The 27,797-nt window shown below is 47.8% G+C and overlaps 2 long non-coding RNA genes across 3 annotated transcripts in view; one reads left to right on the top strand and one right to left on the bottom strand.

The window, feature by feature from the left end:
• Nucleotides 1-27,797, bottom strand: part of LOC140411648 (uncharacterized) — an 81,012-nt gene that overhangs the window by 15,408 nt on the left and 37,807 nt on the right. Inside the window, exons 1-2 of one of the 2 annotated variants that reach the window (XR_011940925.1) lie at nucleotides 7,468-7,533; nucleotides 218-280 (exon numbers count right to left, since the gene is read on the bottom strand). This is a non-coding gene — a long non-coding RNA (uncharacterized lncRNA). Of the gene's footprint in view, nucleotides 1-217; nucleotides 281-7,467; nucleotides 7,534-27,797 lie in introns of those variants that run through there. The other variant, XR_011940926.1, reaches the window with a different exon arrangement.
• LOC140411649 (uncharacterized) overlaps nucleotides 13,347-27,797 on the top strand; it is a 94,919-nt gene continuing 80,468 nt past the window's right edge. Inside the window, exon 1 of the long non-coding RNA XR_011940927.1 lies at nucleotides 13,347-13,407. This is a non-coding gene — a long non-coding RNA (uncharacterized lncRNA). The remainder of the gene's footprint in view (nucleotides 13,408-27,797) is intronic.

Raw genomic sequence — 27,797 nt, 5'->3', positions numbered from 1 at the left:
CTGGGTTATGGGGATAGGGTGGAGGTGTTGACCTTGGGTAGGGTGCTCTTTCCAAGAGCCGGTGCAGACTCGATGGGCCGAATGGCCTCCTTCTGCACTGTAAATTCTATGAATGATAGGCAGTCTAGGGGCTATGTTGACCTCACAGTCAGAAATCATAAGTGTGAGGACCGCTAAGTGTTGGGCTCTGGGGCTCCTTCATGCAATGCATACTCACTTGTTGGTGCTGCTACAGTGGACAGGGTCCAGGTTAATTCCACAGAACGCATTCACTGTTGACCTGGATGCAATAACAAGCCAGATTTCTAAATTAGCACTTTTAAAGGGATAGGCAACAACAAGAAATAACCTCATGACAAAATTGGAAAAAGCTACATAGTAGAAGACAGCAATGCAGCCTTGGAGCGTGAAGTTTACAATGAAGGTGCCACAGCTGTATGAATTATGCAATCCCATAAGTGAAAGGGAGTCACTGGTTAACAAATAAGGCCATCCATCAGTGGCCAAATATATTCCATTCATTTACCAGGAGCCTGAAACCATTGTCAATCGTCGTAAAAAAACAAAATGTCCTTTAGGGAAGGAAATCTGTGGTCCTTACCTGGTCTGGCCTACATGTGACTCTAGTTTCATAGCAATATGGTTGACTCTTAAACTGTCCTCAGGTATGGGCAATAAATGCTGGGCCCAGCCAGCGACACGCACATTCCATGACGAATTTTTTAAAACGGGTGCTTCTTGTTACTTCAAGTCAACAAGTGGAAGTCAGATCGGTTCAATTATGTAAATCATACGTTCTCATGCACAGGACTCCCGATATAACATTTTTAGAATGAAATGCTGCTGACCCAGAGGTAATGTTGCATGAGGAACTATACAATACAAGATGCAAAGCTTAGCTATCCAGCTTCTCCCATAGGTCTGTCATTCACTGCTTTGTACTCAGCAACCTTTAAAAATTCTGGTCTTCAGTATCTCTTTTCAGAGAGGAGGCAAAGTAAAAATTGATCCAGTGCTCCAGGGAGCATTTATTTGAATCCTCATTCGAGGCAGGAGGTGAAGGAGGGAAAGGTTCCTGAATGCACAGCTCCAGCACAACACACTGCATGGCGGACAAGGCCAGAGGGAGAGTAAGCATCAAATGGAGGTTGAGGAGCAGAGACCAGAGTGCGGACAAGATGGCAACGCCAAGGGTCTATCGTTCATGGCTCTCCTTTCTGCAAATGAGTGAGAAGCTGTGCAGGGCAAGGCTGCAATTGTCCAGAGATCTAGTCCACCACATCATCCTAGAAGGCCTGATGCTACGTGGGTTTGGAGGCTTGCACCTTCCAATAACCTGCTGAATATAATGGGGTGATTTGAACAAGGATGGGTGGGGGGAGAGTGGCAGTTCATCGACTTTAATAAAGGCTGCCGCACAGCTGGGGCAACCGTATCAAGATAAGAATGTGGCTTCCTCCCCTCAGGAACAGGAAGTCCCACCCTCGGGAGCTGCTACCAATCCAATTGGTGGGCAGCTAAGCAGTCCCAGCAGCACCAGAACACAGTCACTGCTGGGACTCTAAGGGAAACATAGGAAGAAGGTCATGGTGTAGTGCATGGGAAATTCCATAAGGGGGCGCATGCGTTCGGGGTGTGGGCCTATTATCCCATTGCGCACTACGTATCCCAGGATGGCCAGCCGGTTTGTGCTAAACACGCACTTGTCCTCGTTTAATGTGAGGTTCAAGGCGTTTGCTGTCTGGAGGAATTTTTGGAGGTTGGCGTCATGGTCCTGCTGATCGTGGCCGCAGATGGTCATGTTGTCGAGGTACGGGAACGTGGCCTGTAACCCGTGTTGATCAACCATTCCCGTTGTAAGACCGAGACCCCGTTTGTGACGCCAAATGGGACCCTTAGGAAGTGGTATAGTCGCCCATCTGCCTCGAAGGCTGTGTACTTGCGGTCACTTGGGCGGATGGGGAGCTGGTGATAGGCGGACTTGAGGTCCACGGTGGAGAAGACCTTATATTGGGCAATCCGATTTACCATGTCGGATATGCGGGGGAGAGGGTACGCATCTAGCTGTGTGTACCTGTTGATGGTCTGGCTATAGTCTATGACCATCCTTTGCTTCTCCCCGGTCTTTACTACTACCACCTGTGCTCTCCAGGGACTATTGCTGGCCTGGATTATGCCTTCCTTCAGCAACCGCTGGACTTCGGACCGGATAAATGTCCGGTCCTGGGCGCTGTACCGTCTGCTCCTAGTGGCGACGGGTTTGCAATCCGGGGTGAGGTTTGCAAACAAGGATGGCGGTTCAACTTTGAGGGTTGCGAGGCCGCAGATAGTGAGTGGGGGTATAGGGCCGCCGAATTGAAACGTTAGGCTCTGCAGGTTGCACTGGCAATCTAATCCCAGTAATGTGGGCGCGCAGAGTTGGGGAAGGACGTAGAGCCTGTAGTTTTTAAACACCCTTCCTTGCACCATTAGGGTCACTATGCAGAACCCTTTGATCTCTACGGAGTGGGATCCTGCAGCTAGGGAAATCTTTTGCGTACTGGGACGGATGGTCAAGAAACAGCGTCTTACCGTGTCGGGGTGGATGAAGCTTTCGGTGCTCCCGGAGTCGATCAGGCATGGTGTCTCGTGTCCGTTGATCAGCACCGTTGTTGTCGTCGTCTGGAGCGTCCGGGGCCGTGCTTGATCCAGCGTCACCGAGGCCAGATGTGGTCGTAGTGTCTCAGCGTCTTCTTCGGACCCCGTGGAGCCGTCGGTGCTGTGGTCCTTTGTTGTCATCCAAGATGGCGGCATCCATGAATCGCACGCGGCCGGGGGTGGACAAAATGGCCACCCCCACGGATCGCACGTGGTCGGGGGTGGACAAAATGGCCGCCCCCCATGCATCGCACATGGCTGGGGGTCACAAGATGGCGGCGCCCATCCTCCCCTCGTCGTGGCCAGGACCCAAAATGGCGGCGCCCGCGGGTCGCACATGGGGCGCTGGGGGGGTTGGGGAGCGTTTGGGATGCGCTGGACTCTTTCTTCTCCAGGGACAGCAGCGACCCCCCGGGACCGGCACACAGCCGCGAAATTGCCCTTTTTCCCGCAGCTCTTGCAAGTCGCTGCGCGGGCCGGGCAGCGCTGCCGGGGGTGTTTCGCCTGCCCGCAGAAATAGCAGCGGGCCCCCCCGGGATGATCTGGCGTCTTAACCGCGCAAGCCTGTGAGGGAGGGGGGGGGTTTGTCGCGACGGGGGTCCACGGAGCCCAAGGGGCTGCCGCACGGTCGGGGCCGTAGGCGCGGGCGTTTTGCGAGGCCACATCTAGGGAAGCTGCGATGGCCCGTGCCTCTGAGAGTCCTAGCGACTCTTTTTCTAAAAGTCTTTGGCGGATTTGGGGAGAGTTCATACCAGCCACAAACGCATCGCGAATTAACATGTCCGTGTGTTCAGTCGCGTTTACCGGCGGGCAGCCGCAGCCCCGTCCCAAAATTAGCAGCGCGGCGTAGAACTCCTCTAGCGATTCTCCGGGACTTTGCCGTCTCGTTGCGAGTTGGTAGCGTGCGTAGACCTGGTTCACTGGGCGAACGTAGACGCTCTTTAGTGCTGCAAGCGCCGTCGGGAAATCCTCTGCGTCTTCTATGAGAGGGTAAATTAAATTTCCGGGCTTACCCTTGAGTGCAGGACCTGTAGTTTCTGGTCTTCTGTGATCCGGCCGGGGGCCGTTCGGAGGTAGCCTTCGAAACAAGTCTGCCAGTGTTTAAAAACTGCTGCCGCGTTCACTGCGTGGGGGCTGATCCGCAGGCATTCCGGGGCGATCCTGAGCTCCATAGTCCTTTAAGCACGCTTAATAAATTGTAGCGCACAATGACTTACGAGAGAGACGAATAGAGATGAAGTCGATGAGGCTTTATTAAGCGTGACTTGTTCCCCGCAGCTCAGCAACAGACTGGAGCTGCGGGGAGAAGCCCAGGTTCTTATACTCCGCCTTCAGGGTGGAGCTAGGGATCAACAGCCAACCAGGACCCGGGATCTGTCAGCCAATAGCATCACGGCTTCACAGTCCCACATGACCCCTAATGCATACTACCACACATGGGTATTAGTATTAGATTGAAATGTAAGTCCAGGTTCTTTGGTCAGTGAGGGATCAGAAACCATAACGAGGAATGAGGGTGAGCCGGTGAGAGCTCAAGTTGGGAGGCCAGTCTGGTGGGGTGGAGGAACAACAGGAACAACAGGGGCTGGGGAGGTGGGAAAGTGAGGGGGGAGCATCTTCAGGGGGTTTCCTGATGGGCACAGAGGATCCCCAAATGAGGTATTCCCCCCTTCACTCCTACGTTTTACCCTGAGTTCAGCTTTCCCCCATCCAACGTGTGATGGCCTTTAATTGGTAACATAAGGCTTCAATAGGCCTGAGGCTGGATATGTTGGCTGACAACTTACCGTGATATGGGAAAAGCCCGGCTGTGAGTGGGAAGGTGTGGCCTGACCACCTATTTTATTTTACATGCCTCGCATGCCTTCAAATATACTGTGGCAATGCCGCCGTTGGACTGGGGTGAGCACAGTAAGAGGTCTTACAACACCAGGTTAAAGTTCAACAGGTTTGTTTTGAATCACTAGCTTTCGGAGCGCTGCTCCGTCCTCAGGTGAAAGAAAGCTAGTGATTCGAAACAAACCTGTTGGACTTTAACCTGGTGTTGTAAGACTTCTTACTGTTCAAATATACTGGAGGGGGTGAGGTGTACAATTCCCCCCCCCACTGAATGTGCGCAGGAAAACAGGCACAGGAGTAAGCCGTTCAACCTTTGAGTTGATCCTGTCATTTAACTAGATTATAGTTGATCTGTATTTTAATGCCTGATGGGTTATGTATTCCCAAGTATCATTAACTAGTAAAAATCCATCAAGCACAGTTTTTAAAGTGTTACTTGACCCAGCCTCAATGGCATTTTGATGGAGAGAGTTCCTGGTGCAAATAAATGATCACAGAATGATCTTGTAAAATTTTTGTTCAACAATGCTGTGTGAAAGCAAACAATAGAGTACCCAATTAATTTGTTTCCAATTAAGGGGCAATTTAGCGTGGCCAATCCACATACCCTGCCCATTTTGGGTTGTGGGGGTGGGACCCATGCGGACATGGGAGAATGTGCAAACTCCACACGGACAGTGACCCGGGGCCAGGATTGAACCCAGGTCCTCGGCACCATGAGACTGAAGTGCTAACCACTGTGCTACCATTCCGTCGAAGTAAAAGCAAACAAAACAGATCTTCTGGCTTCCATAGTCTCTGAATTTGTCAGCTGTGGGGACATGCACATATATAGCACGTCTCAGTGTCTCTGATGTGTTGTTGTACATAGGCTTCCTCATTAATAGAGAAAACATGTGGACAAAGATGTATGTTTAGAACTTTGTAGTGCATGAAATTTCTCCTCATCACAGAAGCAGCATAGCCAGAAAACAACAAAGACACAAGCTGCTAATGGTATTTGGGTGTCAAGTAAGAAACTGAAAAGCACTCGCATCTGCATGTTCTCTGTTTATGCCCTTTCCTAATTAATTTAAAAATGGACCAAGTACATTGTAGCTCAGCATATTGCACGCAAGCCTTTCACCTTCGGATTCTATGTTCAAATTTAGCCCAGATTGAGTAACGGCAAGTTTCTCTGCTTGCTGATCCATAGGAGTCCTTTGTGAAGTTTATTTTGAAAGAATCGTTCCAATACTAGTTGGCATGGACTCACAGCATAAAGCCAGCTATTTCACTCAGGAAAAAATACAAAACAGTCAGTACAAGAAATAAATGTACCACTCTGTTGGGCATACAGATTCGTTTTTAAGATTTATTATCAGGTCACAATAAAGGGAGCTTTACGCCTTAATTATATAATTATACTCATTGATGGTTTCCTAAAATGGAAAGTCTTCCACTTAACAGTAAAATAATCCTCATCGGATAAGTGAAAATAATGTTAACATATTAAAAGACCCAACCATCATGAAAAGCATTTGTGGTGCTTTCCATTGCTTATGGAGAAAATACACTTTTCTCCCAGTGATGTCTCCTCACTGACAGGAAGTATTTTGAGATATGGGGTAGATTTTAAAGCATTGTATGGAAATAAAGCTGGCATTGTGTATTAACTGCCTGATCTAAATGATGCCCAATATTAATTTCCATTGAATTCTGTGCCTAGGCAGCATAAAGGTTGGAAAATCGACCCTGATACCTTTCTCCTTGACATTTTCTGAGAAGCACGCAATCAGGGTTTTGTTTTTCAATGAAGGAGGTGCATAGTTAAAATTATTATTTTTCTTTTGCAAGTTGTTAGGCAGTGGGCAGTGATATACAATGGATTCAATTTATGTGAATGGGCAACAAGACATAACTCATGCAACAGCGTGTGAACTAATAATAATAATAATAATAATAATCGCTTATTGTCACAAGCAGGATTCAATGAAGTTACTGTGAGAAGCCCGTAGTCGCCACATTCCGCCGCCTGTTTGCGGCGGCCGGTACTGGTTGGTGTTTAATATTAAAGAGGGGCTCTCTTTTTTTGGCTTTCTGTTGGCTTAGAAGTACTGATTGGGACTGAAGGGGAAGATGTTGGTAATTAACTGTATTGGAGTTATATTCGGAAGAGAGCTGATTTGAAAGTGAGTCTGATACTTTTGACATGTTATATTACAGATGTTTTTCTGTTGCTCCACAAGTTAGAAGCAAGCACTTTTCCGAGACCAAATTCCTACAAATGACACAGTTACTAAAGACAGCTTCACAGAGAGATTCTAATTTGTGCACATAATTTATTCTATCCCTTCTAAATGCTAGGTACGACAAACTAGATTATACAGAAGTTCCCGGGTGACATCAAGAAATTTATCTTTGAACTTTAATGGAGGTTAAAGCAATAGCTAACCAACGTTTTGTTTTCAAAGGACAATATGTAATTTAGTGGTCAACTAATCAGAATACAGTCATGTTCAACCTCTGCTCTGTAATGTTATTGTTTAGTACACTTTAAGTATGAATGCATCACCGAGGTCATACAGCATCATTGTGACTGTAATAGAAACTCCTACAGTCACAAGTTAAAGAGATAATCTTACTATTGTTATGGGTCTGGGTTTACAGAACCTCAAAGTGTTTCATGGAGTTCAACCGACCCACAACTTTTAATAGATTGTGGTGTGGGAAGCACACGGTGTACTCTCCAGGTGTGATACAGCAATTATGGACAAATGGTTTTTAAAACAAAACAATGTTTATTCTATGAACTCAAGTTAACCTTTTAAACACAAACATTGAATATCTTAAGACCCATTACTTCAAAGTTAACCCCAAAAATCTACAACACTAAATAATCCTTCAAACTGTTCCTTTAAACATCCAAAAGACTTCAAACCTTCAAAAATAATAACACATTAGGTTACATTCAATATATTTATACTCTTTGGAATGCAGAAATCAACAGACCAGTTCTGTGTTTCTTCCTGCAGCTCTCAGCAAAACACACAGACACTCGCAGCTGCCTTCTCAAACTGAAACTCAGAAAAGCAGAAGTGAGCTCAGCTCCCCCCACCCTCTGACATCACTTCAGTAATATGATCAGCTCCCATTTCTGAAAGGTACATTGCTTAAACATCCATTTCTTAAAGGTACTCTCACATGACATTATTCAGTATGTGAAAACTCTTCTTTCAAAAACAGAAGCTGTTGTCATGGTGAAAGGAAAATCAATTATGCTTTATGACTAACATGAGACAGCTTCATTGCAAAGATAATTATAATCGGCCCACACATTGTAGCCCCAGTTAATCGTTCACAAAATATTTAATAGTCAATGTTCACAAAGTCTACCCCGACTGAAGGTTTAACCCTTTGTTGAAACTAGTACTATGAGAAAAATAAACCTTGTTGCACAATATTTTAGTCAAAGGCTACCTAATGATTAAACCCTGAAAGTTGCCACCCAGGTTGATAGGGTTGTGAAGAAGGCCTATGGAGTGTTGGCCTTTATTGGTAGAGGGATTGAGTTCCGGAGTCAGGAGGTCATGTTGCAGCTGTACAGAACTCTGGTACGGCCGCATTTGGAGTATTGCGTACAGCTCTGGTCACCGCATTATAGGAAGGACGTGGAGGCTTTGGAGCGGGTGCAGAGGAGATTTACCAGGATGTTGCCTGGTATGGAGGGAAAATCTTATGAGGAAAGGCTGATGGACTTGAGGTTGTTTTCGTTGGAGAGAAGAAGATTAAGAGGAGACTTAATAGAGGCATACAAAATGATCGGGGGTTGGATAGGGTGGACAGTGAGAGCCTTCTCCCGCGGATGGAAATGGCTGGCACGAGGGGACATAGCTGTAAACTGAGGGGTAATAGATATAGGACAGAGGTCAGAGGTAGGTTCTTTACGCAAAGAGTAGTGAGGCCGTGGAATGCCCTACCTGCTACAGTAGTGAACTCGCCAACATTGAGGGCATTTAAAAGTTTATTGGATAAACATATGGATGATAATGGCATAGTGTAGGTTAGATGGCTTTTGTTTCGGTGCAACATCGTGGGCCGAAGGGCCTGTACTGCGCTGTATTGTTCTATGTTCTATGTTCTATGTTCTATGTTCTAAATGTTCTCCGTTTTTCTCATGAAACTTTGACTCTGATGTTCATTTTTTTTTCTAGGTTATCAGATACTGAGGTCGAATTTGAGGAGAAGATGTTATCTCGCCAATCGGTCAGGCAGTGAACAAAGGGAGACTGGGTAATTAGAAAAATTTATTTTTACTACACTGCTAAATTATTTCAGCGAATCACAAGTTCATGCCAATGCCTCCCCGCAGAGGGGAAAAATATCTAAACAAAGATGGTGGTAACAAAAAGTAAGTCCTTATGCTTTGCAACTGCCGCACCCTCAAGTTTAGCATTGATTAGAGCTTCTATCCAGCTTCATTCTTAAGGAGAAATGAGAAGGCTAAAGGTCATGGCTTTGGAACCATTTTGTTTGTTATTATAACTATCAAAACTGACAAGGTGCTGTTTACTATTCAGTCATGTGAAGTAACACATGCAGCTGTCAATCATGCAAAAAACATCAGCTAGGTTCTATTCTTAACAATGGAGACAATGTCAGTAAAATGGTTAAAAAATGTGCATCTTTTCAAATCACATGACACCATGCATATGCAAATTATTAAGTCTTACTATATGCTCAACCATTAGTTCAAGTCCAGGTTTCACGCAAAACACTGGACCAGAATTTGCTGGCAAACTAACAGTGATATTAATGCTAAATAGAATCCTTGCAGTGCAGAGATGGCAATTTGGCCCATCGAGTCTGTACCGACCCTCTGAATGAGCGCCCTACCTGGGCACGCTACCCTACCCTATACCCATAACCTCACCTAACAAGTACATCTTTGGACTGTGAGAGGAATCCGGAGCATCCAGAAGGAACCAGGGGCGTCATTCTCTGACCCCCCGCCGGGTCGGAGAATGGCCGTTGGCCGCCGTGAATCCCGCCCCCGCCCCCGCCGAAGACTCTGGTACCGGAGATTGGGCGGGGGCGGGAATCGGGCCGCGCTGGTTGGCGGGACCCCCCGCTCAATTCTCCGGCCCGGATGGGCCGAAGTCCCGCCCAGAAATTGCCTGTCCCGCCGGCGTAAATCAAAGCTGGTATTTACCGGCGGGACCAGGCGGTGCGGGCGGGCTCCGGGGTCCTGGGGGGGCGCGGGGCGATCTGACCCCGGGGGTGCCCCCACGGTGGCCTGGCCCACGATTGGGGCCCACCGATCCGCGGGCGGGCCTGTGCCGTGGGGGCACTCTTTCCCTTCCGCCTCCACCACGGCCTCCACCATGGCGGAGGCGGAAGAGACTCTCCCCACTGCGCATGCGCGTGAAACTGTCTGCGGCCGCTGACGTTTTTCCGCATTTCCGCGCCGGCTTCGGGGCAACAAACACCATTTCCGCCAGCTGGCGGGGTGGAAATCCCTCCGGCGTCGGCCTAGCCCCTCAATGTTGGGGCTCGGCCCCCAAAGATGCGGAGCATTCCGCACCTTTGGGCCGGCGCGATGCCCGTCTGATTGGCGCCGTTTTTGGCGCCAGTCGGCGGACATCGCGCCATTGGGGGAGAATTTTGCCCCTGATGCCTACATGGGAGAATGTGCAAATTCCACACGAACAGTCATCCAAGGTCGGAACTGAGCCCAGATCCCTGGTGCTGGAAGGCAGCAGTGCTAACCATTGTGCCACTCATTCCTTTGTTAGTGTGCAACTTATCTAGCATTTTGTGGTCAGGGAGAGATATCCTCTGAAATGGAAATCACTGGAAGTTGCTGGATGATTCCCACTGCTCTATTGTTTTGAAGAAATTGTGCACTTGTTTCAAATTACACTCACCACAGAGATTTAAGGCCGGTACTTAACAGCCCAAGGACAACTTTAAAGGGATAATTCATGTTCCTGCGCAACCAACCAAAACCCCTGGTGATACAGTTATGATTACAGTTCACACAGGGAGTCCAAGTTGCTGTGGCAACATGCACTTTTACACATATGTTATCGCCTGGAGTCATGGATAGTGATAGTAGAGGCACTAACATTCTTTCTATCACATGGCTGACCAAGAATCTCACCATCGGCATGTGTTGGAAGGATCTTATAGGTTGATACTCAGCCTGTTTGACCTCGCTGTGAACCCACCGTCTATGGCCATAAAGATTGGTGTGGGACTCAAATCCAGAGCTTCGGGCTCAGACAGCGCCGCTCCCCACTGCACCACAAGACCTGCATGTCACAGTCCTACACGCAATGAAGCATTCATAAAACTTGATAAGAAAAACTTTTCCTTATTGTCTGTATTTTCCCAGTCTTTCTTCTCTTCATAGGCAGAAGGTGAAAAGTAGCATTTCATAAGGATTGGTTCTTGGACTACTGTTGTTCATAATTCACATAAATGAGTTAGACTCAGGAATCCCTAAAATCAAAAAAAGCAGCCAATGTTAAATTGGGAGGGGGTAAAGTTAATACCGTGGAGGGCAGCAACAAAATACAAAAGGTGTGAACAAATTTACAGAATGAGTGTGCAAATGGCAAATGAATTTCAACATAGGTTGTTAAGCCTTTTACTGCCAGTTGGTGAAGACGGAGGCTGGGAGTCAAATTTCACAAAGTGGCACTTCCAGGGTTCCATTCATAAAGTGAAACATGAAAAATGTATAGCTCCTAACTCTACAACCCAGTGACAACACGTGTCTCCTTATGCACATTTGACAAATGATAAACAAATAAATGAATTATCAATCCCCTTTTATAGGGGCACGTCCATTATTTCAACTAAAACAAAAATGTTTAAAGGAACTTATCAAATTAAAATGGCATTTCCAATGTTATACTCCAGAAGTGAGCCTTGATACTCCTTTCAGCAAAATAAATACTTCATTCTCTGAAATGGGTCCTATAAGATTATTGTAATCAAAAAACAAAATATCAAAGGAACTTATCAAAGTAAAATTAAATGACCAGAGATGATGATGCACCCAGCCCCTGTGCTGCCCACCAGTCATGGAGGGAGTCTGTCTCTTTATACTCGTTTGAGTATACCAATAAAATATAATAGGCTAATTAACAAATTGCAAATAAAACTAATAGACAGCCCCACAATGAGACATTGTGCCACTTTACGCAATTTAGCGGATTCATGTTAAAGTCTGCTGAGCGACACCCCAACCATGAGGAGGCCCCTGGACTCCCCCCCCCCCCCCGCCCCGCCCCCCCCACCTAGAAATGCCCCCCCCCCCCTTCCCAACCTCTGGAAGTGCTATCTATCACTTGGGCACCTTGGCACTGCCAAATTGGCATATAGGCACCCTGGCACTGCCAGCATGGCACCCTGGTGGTGCACCTTGCACCCTGGCAGTGCCAAGGTGGGACTGCCAGGGTGCCCAGGTGGAACTTCCAGGATTCCAGGCTGGCAGTGCCAATGTGCCAGGTGCCAGGGGAAGTGCCAGGGTGCCAACCTGCCCTGTCCCCACCTGCCCAGTTGTCTCCAATGGCTTGGGAGACACCCCGAGGTGCCGTCACAACTGGTCCATGTTTGTGTCGACCAGTACTAAACGGCACCATGATGATTTCTCCCAGGTGCCGCCAGTGAGCACTGGGCACCGTGTGAATCAGGCATCGGCTATTACGGTTCATTTAAATATTCCAATCTGAATCTCACCCAGCGAGGGTGAGATCCAGATCATACCGGGCGGAATGGATCAGGTGACTGGCCTGGCGTGGAGCCTGATCTGGGTCTCGAGTGCGATTCACCCGTTGCGTCCAGATCTGCACCGAGCACAACAGGGTCACTGAATCATGCCCAATACCTTTAAAGGAAGCTTATATAAGTGAAATGCTGTTTTCAGGGCTGGTAAAGAATTCCACCCCTTGTGGTGGCCACAGGTAACAGAAAGCTTCAAATATACCATTGGATGCTGCATTCTCCTTTTCCAGGGACATACCAGGTGCAATCACAACCGCATGAAAAAATCAGACAGTTGTGTTGGATGGCCTCAACCATCCACAGTCTTCCCACTTTGTGGCCACTTTGGCCAGGTCCAGGAGAAGGCTAATGAGGAGAACCTCCACCCTGCCCACGTACCTCCACACTGGGTGGCCATAGGTGAGTAACCAGAATTTGAATAATGAAGAGGGGGCTGCAACCCCTCATAGTTTATATACACATGGAACATGGAGTAATCAAGGTTGCAGAAAATACAGGCAGCCTGTACGTCTGTGACTTTAGATGCACTGGACTGCTGCAGGCATCAGCCTCCGTGTCTTCTTATATGTGTATAAGTAATTATCTAATATTGCACTCCACCTGTACGCACTTGTTCATGATGCGATTCAAACAAATTACGAATCAGCCTGCGAATCAGAATACAAAATAACTATCTATTGCAGTTGTTCACGGTGTGTATCATGATTTGATATATTGTCTCATCCTCAATTAACTAAGTTCAATATTGTTCCCTCAATTGCTAAATTCTGATTCATTATGTATCCAGTATAGTAAGTAATAGTAACACCGAACTCTGGAGAACACCATACACTCCACCTCTTCAATCTGTTAATCTTTTTTGACCCTTACTCTTTGCTTTCTGCCCTCCAGCCATTTCATTCATGTGGACACGTTCCCCTAAATTGCATGGATCATCAATGTGGTGGTATGTATTAGGGGTATTACGGTACCATGTGATGCCGAGAGGCTATTGGTGGATAGACGCTGGGTCCAGATTGGATCAGCCACCTACTGGCTCCACCCAGTAAGGCGGAGTATAAGAGCCGGGTTGTCCCAGCAGCCGCATTCCGTAACTGTGCTGCTGGGGAACAAGTCTGTGGAATAAAGCCATCGATTGACTCCATCTCTTCTCGTCTCGTGAGTGATTGATCGTGCTACAATCATGTTTAACAATGCTTCTTTACTGGCAGCTTATTAAGTGCTGATTTTAATCTGTATAAACCAAAATCTACTGCATTTCCTTTCACTACTCCCTCTGTTATTTCTTTGGATTTTTTTAAAGATTGTCAAACATGACTTTATTGCCAAACATGACTTTATTGCCAAACATGACTTTGCAAAGCAATGCTGATTTGTTCTAGTTAACTTGTGTTTTTCCAAGTGCTTTGTGATTTCATCTCATAAAATGGGCTGAAATACGGCTAATTAGTCTACAATTTCTTAGTTATACTTTCTACCCTGCTGTCCTATCCAAACTTTTCCTTTCCAAAGAATTTCAGAGATTTCTGGTTGGAGCCTCCTTTATCTCTGCCTTTATGAATCTCAGATGCGAACCATCAGCTCCCTGCTATTTGACAGCCTGTGAAGGAGGCTTATTTGGCAATTTGTGGCAGTGTCAGCTCTTTGTTGGGACACTCGTAAATGGTTCCTTAAGCCCTGAATGTTCTTCAGCTTCAGATATCTATCTTAAATTTGAGGAACTTCTTTGGTGTCATTTCTTTTCCATTTAACCTGTTTTATTACTCTGCACCATCCTAGATTTTATAATCCCAGGAATGTTTTGACCACTTTGCTGCCAATGACATTTTGAGAATGTGTTCATTTTAAAAGTTGCTTTAAATCATGGCGCATTCAGGTAATTTGTGAAGAAAGGCACTGAAATAAGAGGTTAACATGCAAATGAGTTAAGCTTTGATCTTGCTTCATCTATAGGCTGTAAATAATGAAAATTCATTAGCTGGGCTCACCAATCGATGAACGTTACACATTAGTTGTTTCAGGAAGTATGTGATCACTTTTAGGCTTGATTGGAGATAAAGAAGAAAGGAGGCCAGAGATGTAGGCAGTCAATAAGGATTTTCAATGCACAATGCTGCAAGGACAGTTGCGACAGGCTTTTAACAGAAAGCTCTGAGGCCAAGCGTAAGCCAGATCCAGAATTGGTATGAAGGAGAGAAGTTACGAACTATTAAAGATTCAACCACAGTGGAGGTGCAAATAAACAGCTGAATTTTACAGGGTGGACCCGTCAATTAAGGTGCCATGCCATCAGCGTGCCCATCCGGCCCTGCCCCCCCACCATGATTTTATGAGTGGGAGGGCTGGGGTGCCCAGGTGGGGTACCCACCCACAGCCCAATTCAAGCTCTTATGTTCGCAATTAATGCCAAAAAAGAGGCCTAATGCTATAGTCACCTTGATTTAATGGATGCTGGGAGATGCCAGCACTCAATGTGTAGCCTGTGGACTACTCGCCAATTAAAAGGGATGGATGCCTCTTGTCAGGCCCTGGGTCCCAATCATAGGTCCTTCCCCACAGTTCTGCCTCCACACTCGTGCCCCCAACCTGTCCAATATGCTTCCCATTCCCCTTGCCAGGGCCTAGTCAGCTTGGCTCCAGTGGGTTTCTGGATCCACCTGAAAATCCAGGTCATCGCTGGATGCCACCCCCTTGATCTACCAGCAGTACCAGCAGTGGTTACCACTCCTGCTGGCACTGCCGGAGTGAAGAGCTGCTGGCCTTTGGAACGACAAAGACGATTATTTTGCAGACTACATTTCACCAAGCAGAATGGCAATGTCTGAAATGTGACATGATTTAGAATCTAAGCACCATTGACCACTGGTCAATGGCAGTGAAGCTTTGAACCCATGTGTCCAGAAATCTTTTAAATAATTCCATGGGGCATATGCCACATCAACCAACCCTGAATACATCAATACATCAAGCAGCTGTGTTGTTCACCAGAATAAATGTCATTATCCATTTTCACAGCAGCAAGGAAATGCAATTCTTCCATATCATGGGATTCTTCAAAAGTCTATGGTATTAGAGTCTGTGTAGAAGTTGGGTCTTTCCTGGGATGAGGCCTGTTTGTGTGGTCTTCCCACTTGCAGCCTTTGAACCCTTTAAATAGTCAGTCAGTAACTAACAATTAAAGCTCTCTCTCAATAAAGCTAAAGTGTTCTCAAGTGTACCCCTAAATCCATTAAACAGTCTGTTAGTACTCAAAAATACACATCTCTCTTAATAAAGTAAAAGTAATTTCATATGTACCCTAAACCTTTTCAATAGTCTGTCAGTATGAAAAGTTGAATAACCACAGTTTTTTTTACAAGGCGGCCCTTTGTTCTCAAGTGCTTCCGAGAAAGAACAGCTATTGGGGCAGCCCCTGCTCTTTAGAACATAGAACATGCTGTTGCTAACTTTTGGTTGGCTCTTAATTCGTGATTTGCTCTGTTTGTTTAACCTTTGCTCTAGAGTCGCCAGGTATCTTTATGATACCGCCACGAGGTTCAAGTTCAAGTACTGATCAATAACTCAACACATCAATTAGTAAGATTCAAATCAAAACACATTTATTTTCTACAGTAAGTCACTACTTATACATATAACTCTACTTTCTAGACTATTTCTATCACTAACAGGCCTATACTTAGCTTCAGAATTGGCCCGCCAGGTCAGGGGAACAAATGGCCTTTCGTTCAGGTCCTGAGTCTGCGGGATTCAAAAGCTGGTATGGACTTGTAGCTAGGAGCGCCTATCTCGTAGCGAGCGTTGACTGGAGACTTACTTGGTTGATGTGGCCACTAGGGCAGTTCACTTTCAGGGGTTGATTCGCGTTGTTGAGTGACCCTGCCAAGAAGACCGATTTGAACTTGGGGACTTTACTTTATAGTCCCCAGGGGCTTCCCGCCCTTCGGGGCGGACCTCGTACCTGGTTCCACGTGATTGGACTGCGTCCCGAACACTTGGATCGATTTCTCCAATACTGGAGTTGTTCCCTGATCGCTGGGCGGTCCCTAAATGTCCGTTGGCCTTCCTTTGTCTTGGCTCCTGCTGGCGCAGAGGAGTCTGGCTTGGCTTTATTCACCTTAAGTGTTGCAATTGTGCCTTGGAATCGCTCATTACTATGCAGATGGCTGCTGGTTTCAGTGCTGTCTGGTTTTGCAAGTTCCAATACACAGGATTTCTGCACTTGCTCGTTTTTGCCTGTGTTGGCTGAATTTCCCTTTAGTCTTTGTGGTTCTCCATTTTAAGTCGGGAAGTGGCCAACCCAGGTGGCTACAATACAGTGCAGAAGGAGGCCATTCGGCCCATCAAATCTGCACTGACCCACTTAAGCCATCGCTTCCACCCTATCCCCATAACCCCATAACCCCTCCTAACCTTTTTGGACACAAGGGGCAATTTATCATGGCCAATCCACATAGCCTACACGTCTTTGGACTGTGGGAGGAAACCGGAGCACCCAGAGGAAACCCAAGCAGACACGGGGAGAACGTGCAGACTCCACACAGACAGTGACCCAGTGGGAAATCGAACCTGGGACCCTGGCGCTGTGAAGCCACAGTGCTATCCATTTGTGCTACCGTGCTGCCTTCTTGGAACTACTTGAGAACAAAGAGTAAGTCTCTTAAAAAACAACTATGGTTAGAAAACCACCTGCTTCCCTGAGTTAATGGATCCTGCAGAGCTTATAAATAAATAATCTTAATTCTACCCTTAGAAAATGCCATGACCTGTCAATCAAAAAGCTTTTAGGAGGTAATAGTGCATTAAATTGTTAGCAATACATTTCAGTGTTTAGTCTTCTAGGCATATACGCAGTCTTCAATACTTTAAAGCGTAATAAAATTGACGGTGAGGGTACCATTTTAAACGTTTCCACCACATCAAAGGGAATACTTTTACCTCCACGCTGATCGTGAACCAGATCACGTCGTGGCTGAAGGCAGGAGAATCCCAAAATGAGTTCTCGCTGGCCCAAATTGTGTTATGGCCCTCTCGCAAGGATCTTCAGCCACAATACAATTTGTGCCTGCGTGCATGGGGCTGGAGAATCACCCCATAATCTTAAAGACTTCTAACAGTTCAACCATCAGCCTTGGTTTTTTTTTCTGGAGCAAATGCCTCAGCATGCTCAGACTTCCTTGATAAGTATATCCTCTCAGTTCTCATTTTATCCTTGTGAATTTCTATTCTGGTGCCTCGATATCCTTTTTGTAACATGGTAATCAGAACCGTGCACAATACTCCTCAGTGTGTGAGCCAACCAAAATACTATTCAAGTTCAAAAACTTTGCTGCTTTTCCATTCTGCCCCTCTAGAAACGAACCTCAGTGTTCATGGTTTGCTTTGTTTATAACCATATTAACCTGCTTTCACTGCTTTTAGCGATTTATGTATTTGAAGTTCTCAGTTCCTTTGCCCCGTATCCTATTATCCGAATAATAGGTCCTTATTCGTCCAACCAAAATGTATCATCTCACACTTACTGTATTGAATTATCATCAATTCATGGGAATTTAAAATAGGTGTGGATGAAGATGGTTCTTTAGCCAGTTGGATCTTCTTCTCTCAGGCCACTAACACTATCATATTCTGATGAGAGTTTCTTAAAAAATATGTACACCTGGAAATGTATTTCAAATTCCCATTAATAACCATGCTGAAGTGTTCTCGGATATTCACTCGGGTGCTTCTGATTTTCAAGCTTTATATTAACAAAACTAAACTGATGCTATGAATGAACTTTAATGCAAGCCCATGTTTGAAGGGCAACATCTGGCAGTGATGTGATTTGGAGCCAATATCCACATGAGGTCTCGAGCGTTAATCCTGTTCAACCAAACTGCCCTCTACATGTAGGAAACTCTTGATGAAATGTAACCTTTGATACAAGTCAACACGTCTATTGTATTGTGCTCGGGGAGGCCTAAAGGCATCTAAATGTCCATTGTGAAAATGTCAGTAAGCGTGTAAAAGATAGACTGCTTGTTCAGCACTTATCTGGAACATTACACAGACAGTCTAATCTTATAAATAAGAACATACGCATAAATATTTATAATCTCATCATTTTACATTTCCAGTTTCTTTGCAAGTGATTTTCAGTGATGAATATTTCCTGTGTTCTCTTGTTATCTTTCTCTTCTCTCATTATTCAGGAGGTCAGTGGGGAGCCTGAATGGCAGAATCTAAATTACCATGGCCATCGATTACGCTCTGTGTAACTGTTTGAACTCCCTTGATTTTTAGCCTCTGTGCTGCCTACCCCCCCCCCCCACCCCACCCCCCGCTAACCACAGGGTCAGACTCCCACGCATTCACTCATATTAAAGCCACACCGCAGCTCTGCAATTTGTTCCTGTGAAATATGCTCACAATGTCTTTAACAGTCTCCTGTGGTTATATGATTCAGCAAGAATTTTCCATTGAATTTTCTATCAATAGCAAGTAAAAGAGCAAAAGAAAAGGGACAGAACAGTTAATGGTTTCCTTTGTTTAATGTCCTATTGTTTATGGTAGAAGGAGCTATGTGGTGCAGAGGACATGCAGGCTGGTCCAGGCAACTCTCCTTTGAAATTTCTCTCTCTAATAATAAATGTTCAGACATCTTTCCTTAGCACTCAGAAGTCAGCCTGATGACGGACACAAAGGCACCAGTGGGAGTTGCAGGGCAGAAAGACAGAAGGAGACAGGAAAGCTGCAGCTATATGTTAGTGGGAATGTGGAGGTGTGAGGAGGAATAGTTAACAATCTGAGGGGAGATGGGGAGAATGGGTGGTAACCGATTCTGGGAAGGATTGTGAGAGAAGGGGTTAGTTACCAATCTGATGGGGATGGGAGGATTCCAATATTCAATTCCCAATTGGGATGTCCAATCTCCAAACCAAGGGAGCCTTTGGTTCTGATGGCAGACAAAGAAGCTGGTTGGCTTGGTGGGCTGCCAGGAAACACATAAACTCCGCCTGACCCATAAACATTGCTGCAAGGGCACCTGTCTTTTCCTAAAAGCAGCACAGAATCCTGGAATTATTGCAGCACAGAAAGAGGCCATGAGGCCTGTTGTGCCTGCACCGGATTGCTGAATGAGTGATTCACATCGTGCCATTCCCCTCTCCCTGTAAGCATGAAAAACTTATTTTTCAGGCAACAGTCTAATTTTGTCCCTTTAGCTTTCAGGTTTCCTGAGGTCTAGCTGGCCAGGGTTAGATCTGGATGATTGGTTAAATATGAGACACATATAGCCTTGTTATAATATTTATGTGAACAACTCGCCTCCTGGGAGAGTGTTCGTTGTCACTGTCTTCACCACACTCAGTCATATCTCCATTTAAAATGGAAGTAGGTATGTTGGAGGCATATTTGAGATTTGTAACATTTTAACATCACACCTGGCCCCCAACAGACTAGTGTTTTGGGGTTAAATTTCCCCCTATTAAGTTTGTTGAAATGAGAATTAGAACACAGTTACACATAGAAATCTGTATTAAAAGGACATATTATTCTGCCGTATCCTTCCACTGTGTTGCCTTTCATTACCTCTCCAAACTTCGCCAACTTTATAACCCCCTCTCTGAACTCTCCATTCCTCGACTCCGGACCTATCTTTTACCACCTCCCGGACCTCAGCATTATTGGTTGTGTCATGTGATAGTACCTTTAAGAAATGGGTGTTTAAGAAATGTACATTTAAGAAATGTGTGTTTATCAGTGATGTCAGAGTGTGGGTGGAGCTGGGCTGTCTGTCAGCTTTTTACTTTCGTTTTTGGCTGTTTGCTGCAGGGTGTGTTTTAGTTTTGTTTTCAATGTTGGAGCTGAAGCCAGACAGAGCAGGTGTACTGTTGATCTCTCTACCATGAAAAGACTATCTCTTGATCATTTGGTGAATTCAGAATTATAAATGTTCTCAGTAGTGAATGTAAGCCTAATGTGCTTCTGTTAAAGGGTGTTTCTTCTGTCTTCTGGATGTTGTTTGGGAAATTATTAAGGATTACTTAGTGTTGTATTCTTTGGGGATTGTATTTGAATTGATGGTTGCTAAGATGTTCACTGTATGTTTTAAAGAGGTTAACGTGAGTTCATAGAATAAATATTGTTTTGCTTTAAAAAATACTTTTCCATGTCTGCTGTACCACACCTGTAGAGTGGGCCGTGTGCTCCCCATACCACAATCTATTAAAAGTTGTGGGTCAGGTGAACTCCATGATACACTTTGGGGTTCGCTAAACCCTGGCCCATAACAGTTGTGCCTTCAGGTACCTTGTTAAACCTCCTCCACCATCCCTCCTCCTTTGCAAAACCCACCTTTTGACCAAATGTTTGATCAATTTTTAAAAATACCCACCTCCCTGAAATGACGTGTTGTTTTTCTGCCTCTGCTGTGTGCCTTTTATGTTAACCTCACCATCTCAATGGAAATATATACAGTTCAAACAATATGACAAACTATGCATTCAGATCACGTTGCATGGTTTGAATTGCACAATCCTGTCATTTGTAGCTGCTAGCCACTTAGCAGGTGCCTTTTACTGTCATTACACATTTTATGAGCATCATGACTACATTAATGCTGTTTGGCTCAAAGTATTAAATCTGAAAGAAAAGACGGGTGGGACTTTACAGCCCTGTTGTGGAGGGGGCGGGGATGGAAAATGCAACGGGCCATTCAAAGGTCCATTGACTTCAGCGGGATTGGAAAATTCGGCCAGTGGGCGGGTACGTAAATTTAAGCCCATTGAGAATCAACATTGAACTTAGAGGGAGTTCTGTGTTGATTCATTCGAGTGATACCAGGGCTTAGAGGATTAATTTATGTGTTCAGGGCTCCCCAGCATCAGATTTGAGGAGTACCCAAAGAAGCCCTGGGGAGTCCTTCTAGGGTGTTTCCACGTAAAACTTTATGCAGGAAGCGCTAACTTTCCCTGGACAATTGCGCTGGACTGGAAACCCACAAAGCGATTTGAATCACTAACTTCAGATGGTCTGTCAGTCTTTTCCTTATAATTACTCTGAAAGAGTGAGAGTAAAAGTGTGGGAGCGAGTGGGAATTGCCAGGTGCTTCCCGACACTGGTATCTAACACCAATTAGGGCCGGTAATGATGCCCCATGGGTTTCACGTTCGCAATGGCTGTCCTGCCAGCTGATTCGCTAGGACTGTGCATGGAAGCTCCCCGCTAACAAGGGGGAGTAGCTCTGAAACTGATCCCGCAGAGCAAACCCCAGACAGCACGCAGCCATGCCTCTGCACAGACCAACTCCATGATTCGGAGATGCTGACCTGGCCAGACTGTTGGATGCGGTAGAGTCCGGACGGGACAACCTGTTCCCCTGAGAGAATCGGAGGGTCGGCCATTGGTCAGCCAGCGCTGCCTGAGAGGCAGTGGCAGCGGCCGTCAGCTCGGGGAGTGTAACCAGGCGGACTGACACCCAGTGCCGCACAAATCTCAATGACCTCCACCAGGTTGCAGGTTCAGTTGGCAGTTAGGAAGGAAAATGCATTCCTGTCGAGAGGGGCTAGAATACAAGAGCAGAGATGTAATTCTGAGGCTGTTTAAGGCTCTGGTATGACCCCATTTGGAGTATTGTGAGCAGTTTTCAGCCCCATATCTAAGGAAGGATGTGCTGGCCTCGGAAAGGGTCCAGAGGAAGTTCATAAGAATGATCCCTGGAATGAAGAGCTTGTCTTATGAGGAGCGGTTGAGGACTCTTGGTCTGAACTCATTGGAGTTTAGAAGAATGAGCGGATATCTTATTGGTACTTGAAGGATACTGCGAGGCCTGGATAGAGTGGAAGTGGAGAGAATGTTTCCACTAGTCGGAAAAACTAAAACCAGAGGGCACAGCCTCAGACTGAAAGGACAATCCTTTAAAACAGAGATGAGGAGGGTTTTCTTCAGCCAGAGGGTAGTGAATCTGTGGAACTCTTTGCCACGAAGGGCTGTGGAGTCCAAAACACTGAGTGTCTTTAAGACAGAGATAGATAGGTTCTTGATTAATAAGGGGAGCAGGGGTTACGGGGAGAAGGAAGGAGAATGAGGATGAGAAAAATATCAGGCATGAGTGTATGGTGGGGCAGACTCGATGGGCCGACTGACCTAATTCTGCTCCTATCTTTTATGGTCTTAATGGTCTTTTAAAAAAAAATGTTTATTCAAATTTTCCAACAAAATTTTTAACAAACCCCCCCCTCCATTAACAAAAAGAAAGAAACACAAACACAACAGTCAAAATTATACAAAACTTGTACATTGAGTTTCCCCATATACAGTAACCCCCCCATATGACATTCAAAGGTACCCATAGGGAAGCTCCCCCCCACTCACCCGAATTGCCCACCCGAAAGAGACCCCCCCCCCACCCTTGGGTTGCTGCTGCTGCTGACCTCCTCCTAACGCTCCGCGAGATAGTCTAGGAACGGTTGCCACCGCCTGAAGAACCCTTGCACAGACCCTCGTAAGGCAAACTTTATCCTCTCCAGCTTAATGAACCCTGCCATGTCATTTATCCAGGTTTCCACACTGGGGGGCTTCCCGTCCTTCCATAATAGCAAGATCCTCCGCCGGACTACCAGGGACGCAAAGGCCAGGATACCGGCCTCTTTCGCCTCCTGCACTCCCGGCTCGTCCGTTACCCCAAATAGTGCCAACGCCCAACTCGGCTTGACCTGGACTTTCACCACCTTGGACATAGTCCTCGCGAAACCCCTCCAAAACCCATCCAGTGCCGGGCATGACCAGAACATGTGGACGTGATTCGCCGGGCTTCCCGAGCACCTCCCACATCTATCCTCCACCCCAAAGAATCTACTCAGCCTCGCCCCTGTCATATGCGCTCTGTGAGTAACCTTAAATTGTATTAGGCTGAGCATGGCGCAAGAGGAGGAAGAATTAACCCTACTCAGGGAATCAGCCCACAGCCCCTCAGCTATCTCCTCACCAAGCTCCTCCTCCTACTTGCCCTTTAGCTCCTCTACCGAGGCCTCCTCCTCTTCTTTCAGCTCCTGGTAGATCGCCGAAACACTGCCTTCTCCAACCCATACACTCAAAATCACCCTGTCCTGAGTCCCCTGTGCCGGGACCAGCGGGAATTCCCTCACCCGCTGCCTCACAAATGCCCTCATTTGCATGTACCTGAAAGCGTTTCGGGGGGGCAACGCAAACTTCTCCAGCGCCCCTAGGCTCGCAAACGTCCCATCGATGAACAGGTCCCCCATTCTTCTAATCCCTGCCCGATGCCAGCTCCAATACCCCCCATCCATCCTTCCCGGGACGAACTGATGGTTCTCCCGAATCGGGGACCAAACCGAGGCTCCCACCTCGCCCCTGTGTCGTCTCCACTGCCCCCAGATCTTCAACGTCGCCGCCACCACTTGACTCGTGGTGTACCTTGTCGGCGAGAGCAGCAGCGGTGCCGTCACCAGTGCCTTCAGGCTCGTGCCCACACAGGACGCCATCTCCAACCTCTTCTACGCCACCCCCTCTCCCTCCATTACCCACTTACGGATCATCGCCACATTGGCAGCCCAATAATAGCCACACAAATTCGGCAGAGCCAGCCCTCCCTGTCCCTACTACGCTCCAGAAACACCCTCTTTATCCTCGGGGTCTTATTTGCCCACATGAAACCCGTGATGCTCCTACCTACCCGTTTGAAAAAGGCCTTGGGAATCATAATGGGAAGGCACTGGAACACAAAGAGAATCCTCGGGAGGACCATCATTTTAACCGACTGCACCCTGCCTGCTAGCGAGAGTGGCAGCACATCCCATCTTTTGAAATCCTCCTCCATCTGCTCCACCAACCACGTCAAATTGAGCTTGTGCAGGGCCCCCCAACTCCCAGACATTTGGATCCCTAAGTACCGAAAGCTCCTTTCCGCCCTCTTCAATGGCAGGTCGTCTATCCCCTTTCCCTGGCCCCCTGGATGCACCACAAAGAGCTCACTTTTCCCTACATTGAGCTTATACCCCGAGAAGTCGCCAAACTCCCTTAGGATCTGCATGACCTCCGCCATCCCCTCCACTGGATCTGCCACATACTGCAACAGGTCGTCCGCATACAGCGACACCCGATGTTCCTCTCCCCCGCGGACCAGTCCCCTCCATTTCCTGGACTCCCTTAGTGCCATGGCCAGAGGCTCAATTGCCAATGCAAACACAAGGGGGACAGGGGGCACCCCTGCCTCGTCCCTCGATACAGCCGAAAGTACTCCGACCTCCGCCGATTCGTAGCCACACTCGCCACCGGGGCTCTATATAGCAGTCTGACCCAACTGATGAATCCCTCCCCGAACCCAAACCTCCGCAGCACTTCCCAAAGATACTCCCACTCCACCCAGTCGAAGGCCTTCTCCGCGTCCATAGCTGCCATTACCTCCGCTTCTCCCTCCACCGAGGGCATCATAATCACATTGAGGAGCCTCCGCACATTAGTGTTTAGCTGCCTGCCCTTTACAAATCCCGTCTGATCCTCATGAATCACCCCCGGGACACAGTCCTTAATTCTCGTAGCCAGCACTTTTGCCAGCAACTTAGCATCCACATTGAGGAGCGAGATCGGTCTCTACGACCCACATTGCAGTGAGTCCTTGTCCCGCTTCAGGATCAGAGAGATCAGCGACCCGGACATTGTTGGGGGCAAGGTGCCCCCCTCCCTTGCTTTATTGAAAGTCCTCACTAGCAACGGGCCTAGCAGGTCCACGTATTTCCTATAAAACTCGACCGTGAACCCACCTGGCCCTGGGGCCTTCCCAGCCTGCATGCTCCCCAATCCTTTAACCAGCTCCTCCAGCCCAATTGGCGCCCCTAAACCAGCCACCTCCTGCTCCTCCACCCTCGGGTACCTCAGCTGATCCAAAAATCGTTGCATCCCCTCTTCCCCCGCTGGAGGCTCAGATCTGTTCAGATCCCCATAGATGTCCCTAAATACCTTGTTTATTCTCACCGCACTCAGCACCATATTCCCCCCGCTATCCTTAACTCCAAATATCTCCCTCGCTGCCTCCCTCTTACGAAGCTGGTGTGCCAGCATTCAACTCGCCTTCTCCCCATACTGATACGTCGCCCCCTGCGCTTTCCTCCACTGTGCCTCTGCTTTCCCTGTGGTCAACAGGTCGAACTCCGTCTGGAGGTTCCGCCGCTCCCTGAGTAGTCCCTCCTCGGGGGCCTCTACATATCTCTTGTCCACCCTTAAGATCTCCCCCACCAACCTCTCCCTCTCCCTGCCCTCTCTCTTCTCCCTGTGAGCCCTGATGGAGATTAACTCTCCCCTGACCACTGCCTTCAGCGCCTCCCAGACAACCCCCACCTGCACCTCCCCGTTGTCATTGGCCTCCAAATATCTTTCAATACATCCCGCACCCGCCCGCACACCTCCTCATCCGCCAATAATCCCACACCTAGACGCCACAGCGGGTGCTGATCCCTCTCCTCTCCTAACTCCAGCTCCAATCAGTGCGGGGCGTGGTCTGAGATGGCTATGGCCCAATACGCCGTTCCCTCCACTTTCGGGATTAGTGCCCTACTCAAAATTTAAAAATCTATCCGGGAGTAGGCTCCATGGACGTGGGAAAAGAATGAAAATTCCCTGATCAGGGGCCTGACAAACCTCCATGGATCCACTCCCCCCATCTGGTTAATAAACCCCCTAAGCACCTTGGCCGCAGTCGGCCTCTTACCCATCCTGGACCTAGAGCGATCCAGTGCTGGGTCCAGCATCGTGTTGAAATCCCCCCCATTATCAGGCTTCCTACCTCCAGGTCCGGAATCCGACCCAGCATGCGTTTCATAAATCCGGCATCATCCCAGTTCGGGGCATATACGTTTACCAGTACCACCCGCACCCCCTGCAACCTACCGCTCACCATCACATATCGACCCCCATTATCCACTACAATGTTCATTGCCTCAAACGACACCCGCTTTCCAACCAGTATTGCAACCCCTCTGTTCTTCGCATCCAGCCCTGAATGGAATACCTGTCCTACCCATCCCTTTCTCAGCCTAACCTGATCTGCCACCTTCAAATGTGTCTCCTGGAGCATAACCACGTCTGCCTTCATTCCCTTTAAGTGCCCGAACACCCGGGCCCTCTTGACCGGCCCGTTCAGGCCCCTCACATTCCAAGTTATCAGCCGGATTGGGGGCTGCTCAGCCCCCCAAACCCCCGCCCCCCCCCCCCCCCCCGCCGACTAGCCATCTCCTTTTCTAGGCCAGCCACGTGCCCGCGCCTCCCACACCCTCCAGTCTCCCAGACGGCGGAGCCCCACCCCGACCACCTCTCCTACTTCCAGCTCCCCTTTGGCCAATGCAGCAGCAACCCTATAGCCCCCCTCCCCCCGCTAGATCCACATCTAGCCCTTTTGCTCCCCCCATAACACTCCCGTAAGTCAGCTGACTCCTGCTGACCTCGGCCTCTCCCGCCATTCCATCAACACCCCCCAGTGTGAGAATCCCCCCTTCCCCCTCCCTGGCAGTCAGTGTGCGCTCCTCTCCAGCACCGTCCATCCCCCCCCGGCCCCCATCCCCGTCCTTCCCTAGCGCGGGAAAAAGCCCGCGCTTTCCTGAGCCGGCCCTGCCCCCTCTGGCGCAGCTCCTTTTGCGGCCTTACCCCAATTCCCCATCCCCGGGCCTCCACTCCCCCTCTTCCTTCGTGGGAGTCTACCCCTCCATCACCGGCGCCCACACTCTCCCATGGTCTCCCCATCAAATCCCCTCACCCATCCTCATCCAGCACCCAAACCAAAGGAACATTCCCTAAATGTATAAACACAGTAAACATCCCCCCACAACAAACCCTCAATTTGAGTCCAACTTTTCAGTCCGTATAAAGCTCCATGCCTCATCAGGCGTTTCAAAATAGTGGTGCCGATCCTGGAACGTGACCCACAATCGCGCTGGCTGTAGCATACCGAACTTCACCCCCTTTCGATGAGGCACCGCATTAGCCCGATTGAAACCAGCTCTCTTCTTAGCCACCTCTGCACTCCAGTCCTGGTAGATTCGGATCTCCGTGTTCTCCCACCTGCTGCTCCGCTCTTTCTTGGCCCATCTCAGGACACACTCTCTGTCCATTAAAGCGGTGAAACCTCACCACTACAGCCCTTGGCGGCTCGTTGGACTTGCGTCTCCTTGCTAGGACCCGGTGAGCCCCATCTAGCTCCAGAGGCCTCGGGAAGGCTCCCCCGCCCATCGTGCGACCTACCTAGGCATAGCCACAACCGGAAGTCCGTCTTAATGATCTTAAGAGGAAGTTAGCGACGTCCTGGTCACCAGAGCCATGGAAATGGAACACCTGGGCAACCTGGAGGAAGTCCTCCGCTAGTTTTCCGAGATGGGTGTCCGCCTCGAGGGGAAAATGTGTTTTCTATGCCAAGGAGATTAGCTACTTGGGAGTATCATGTGAATTGGGACAGACTGCACCCAGTAGAGGAGAATGAGCGGGCGATTAGACAAGACCCCACTCTGGCAAATGCGACAGAGTTACGATTATTTTTAGGTTTCGTAAACTATTACGGTAAA

This window comes from Scyliorhinus torazame, chromosome 4 (genome assembly GCF_047496885.1).
Source record: "Scyliorhinus torazame isolate Kashiwa2021f chromosome 4, sScyTor2.1, whole genome shotgun sequence".
Lineage (NCBI taxonomy): Eukaryota > Metazoa > Chordata > Chondrichthyes > Carcharhiniformes > Scyliorhinidae > Scyliorhinus > Scyliorhinus torazame.
This window is presented reverse-complemented; position numbering and strand designations above follow the sequence as displayed.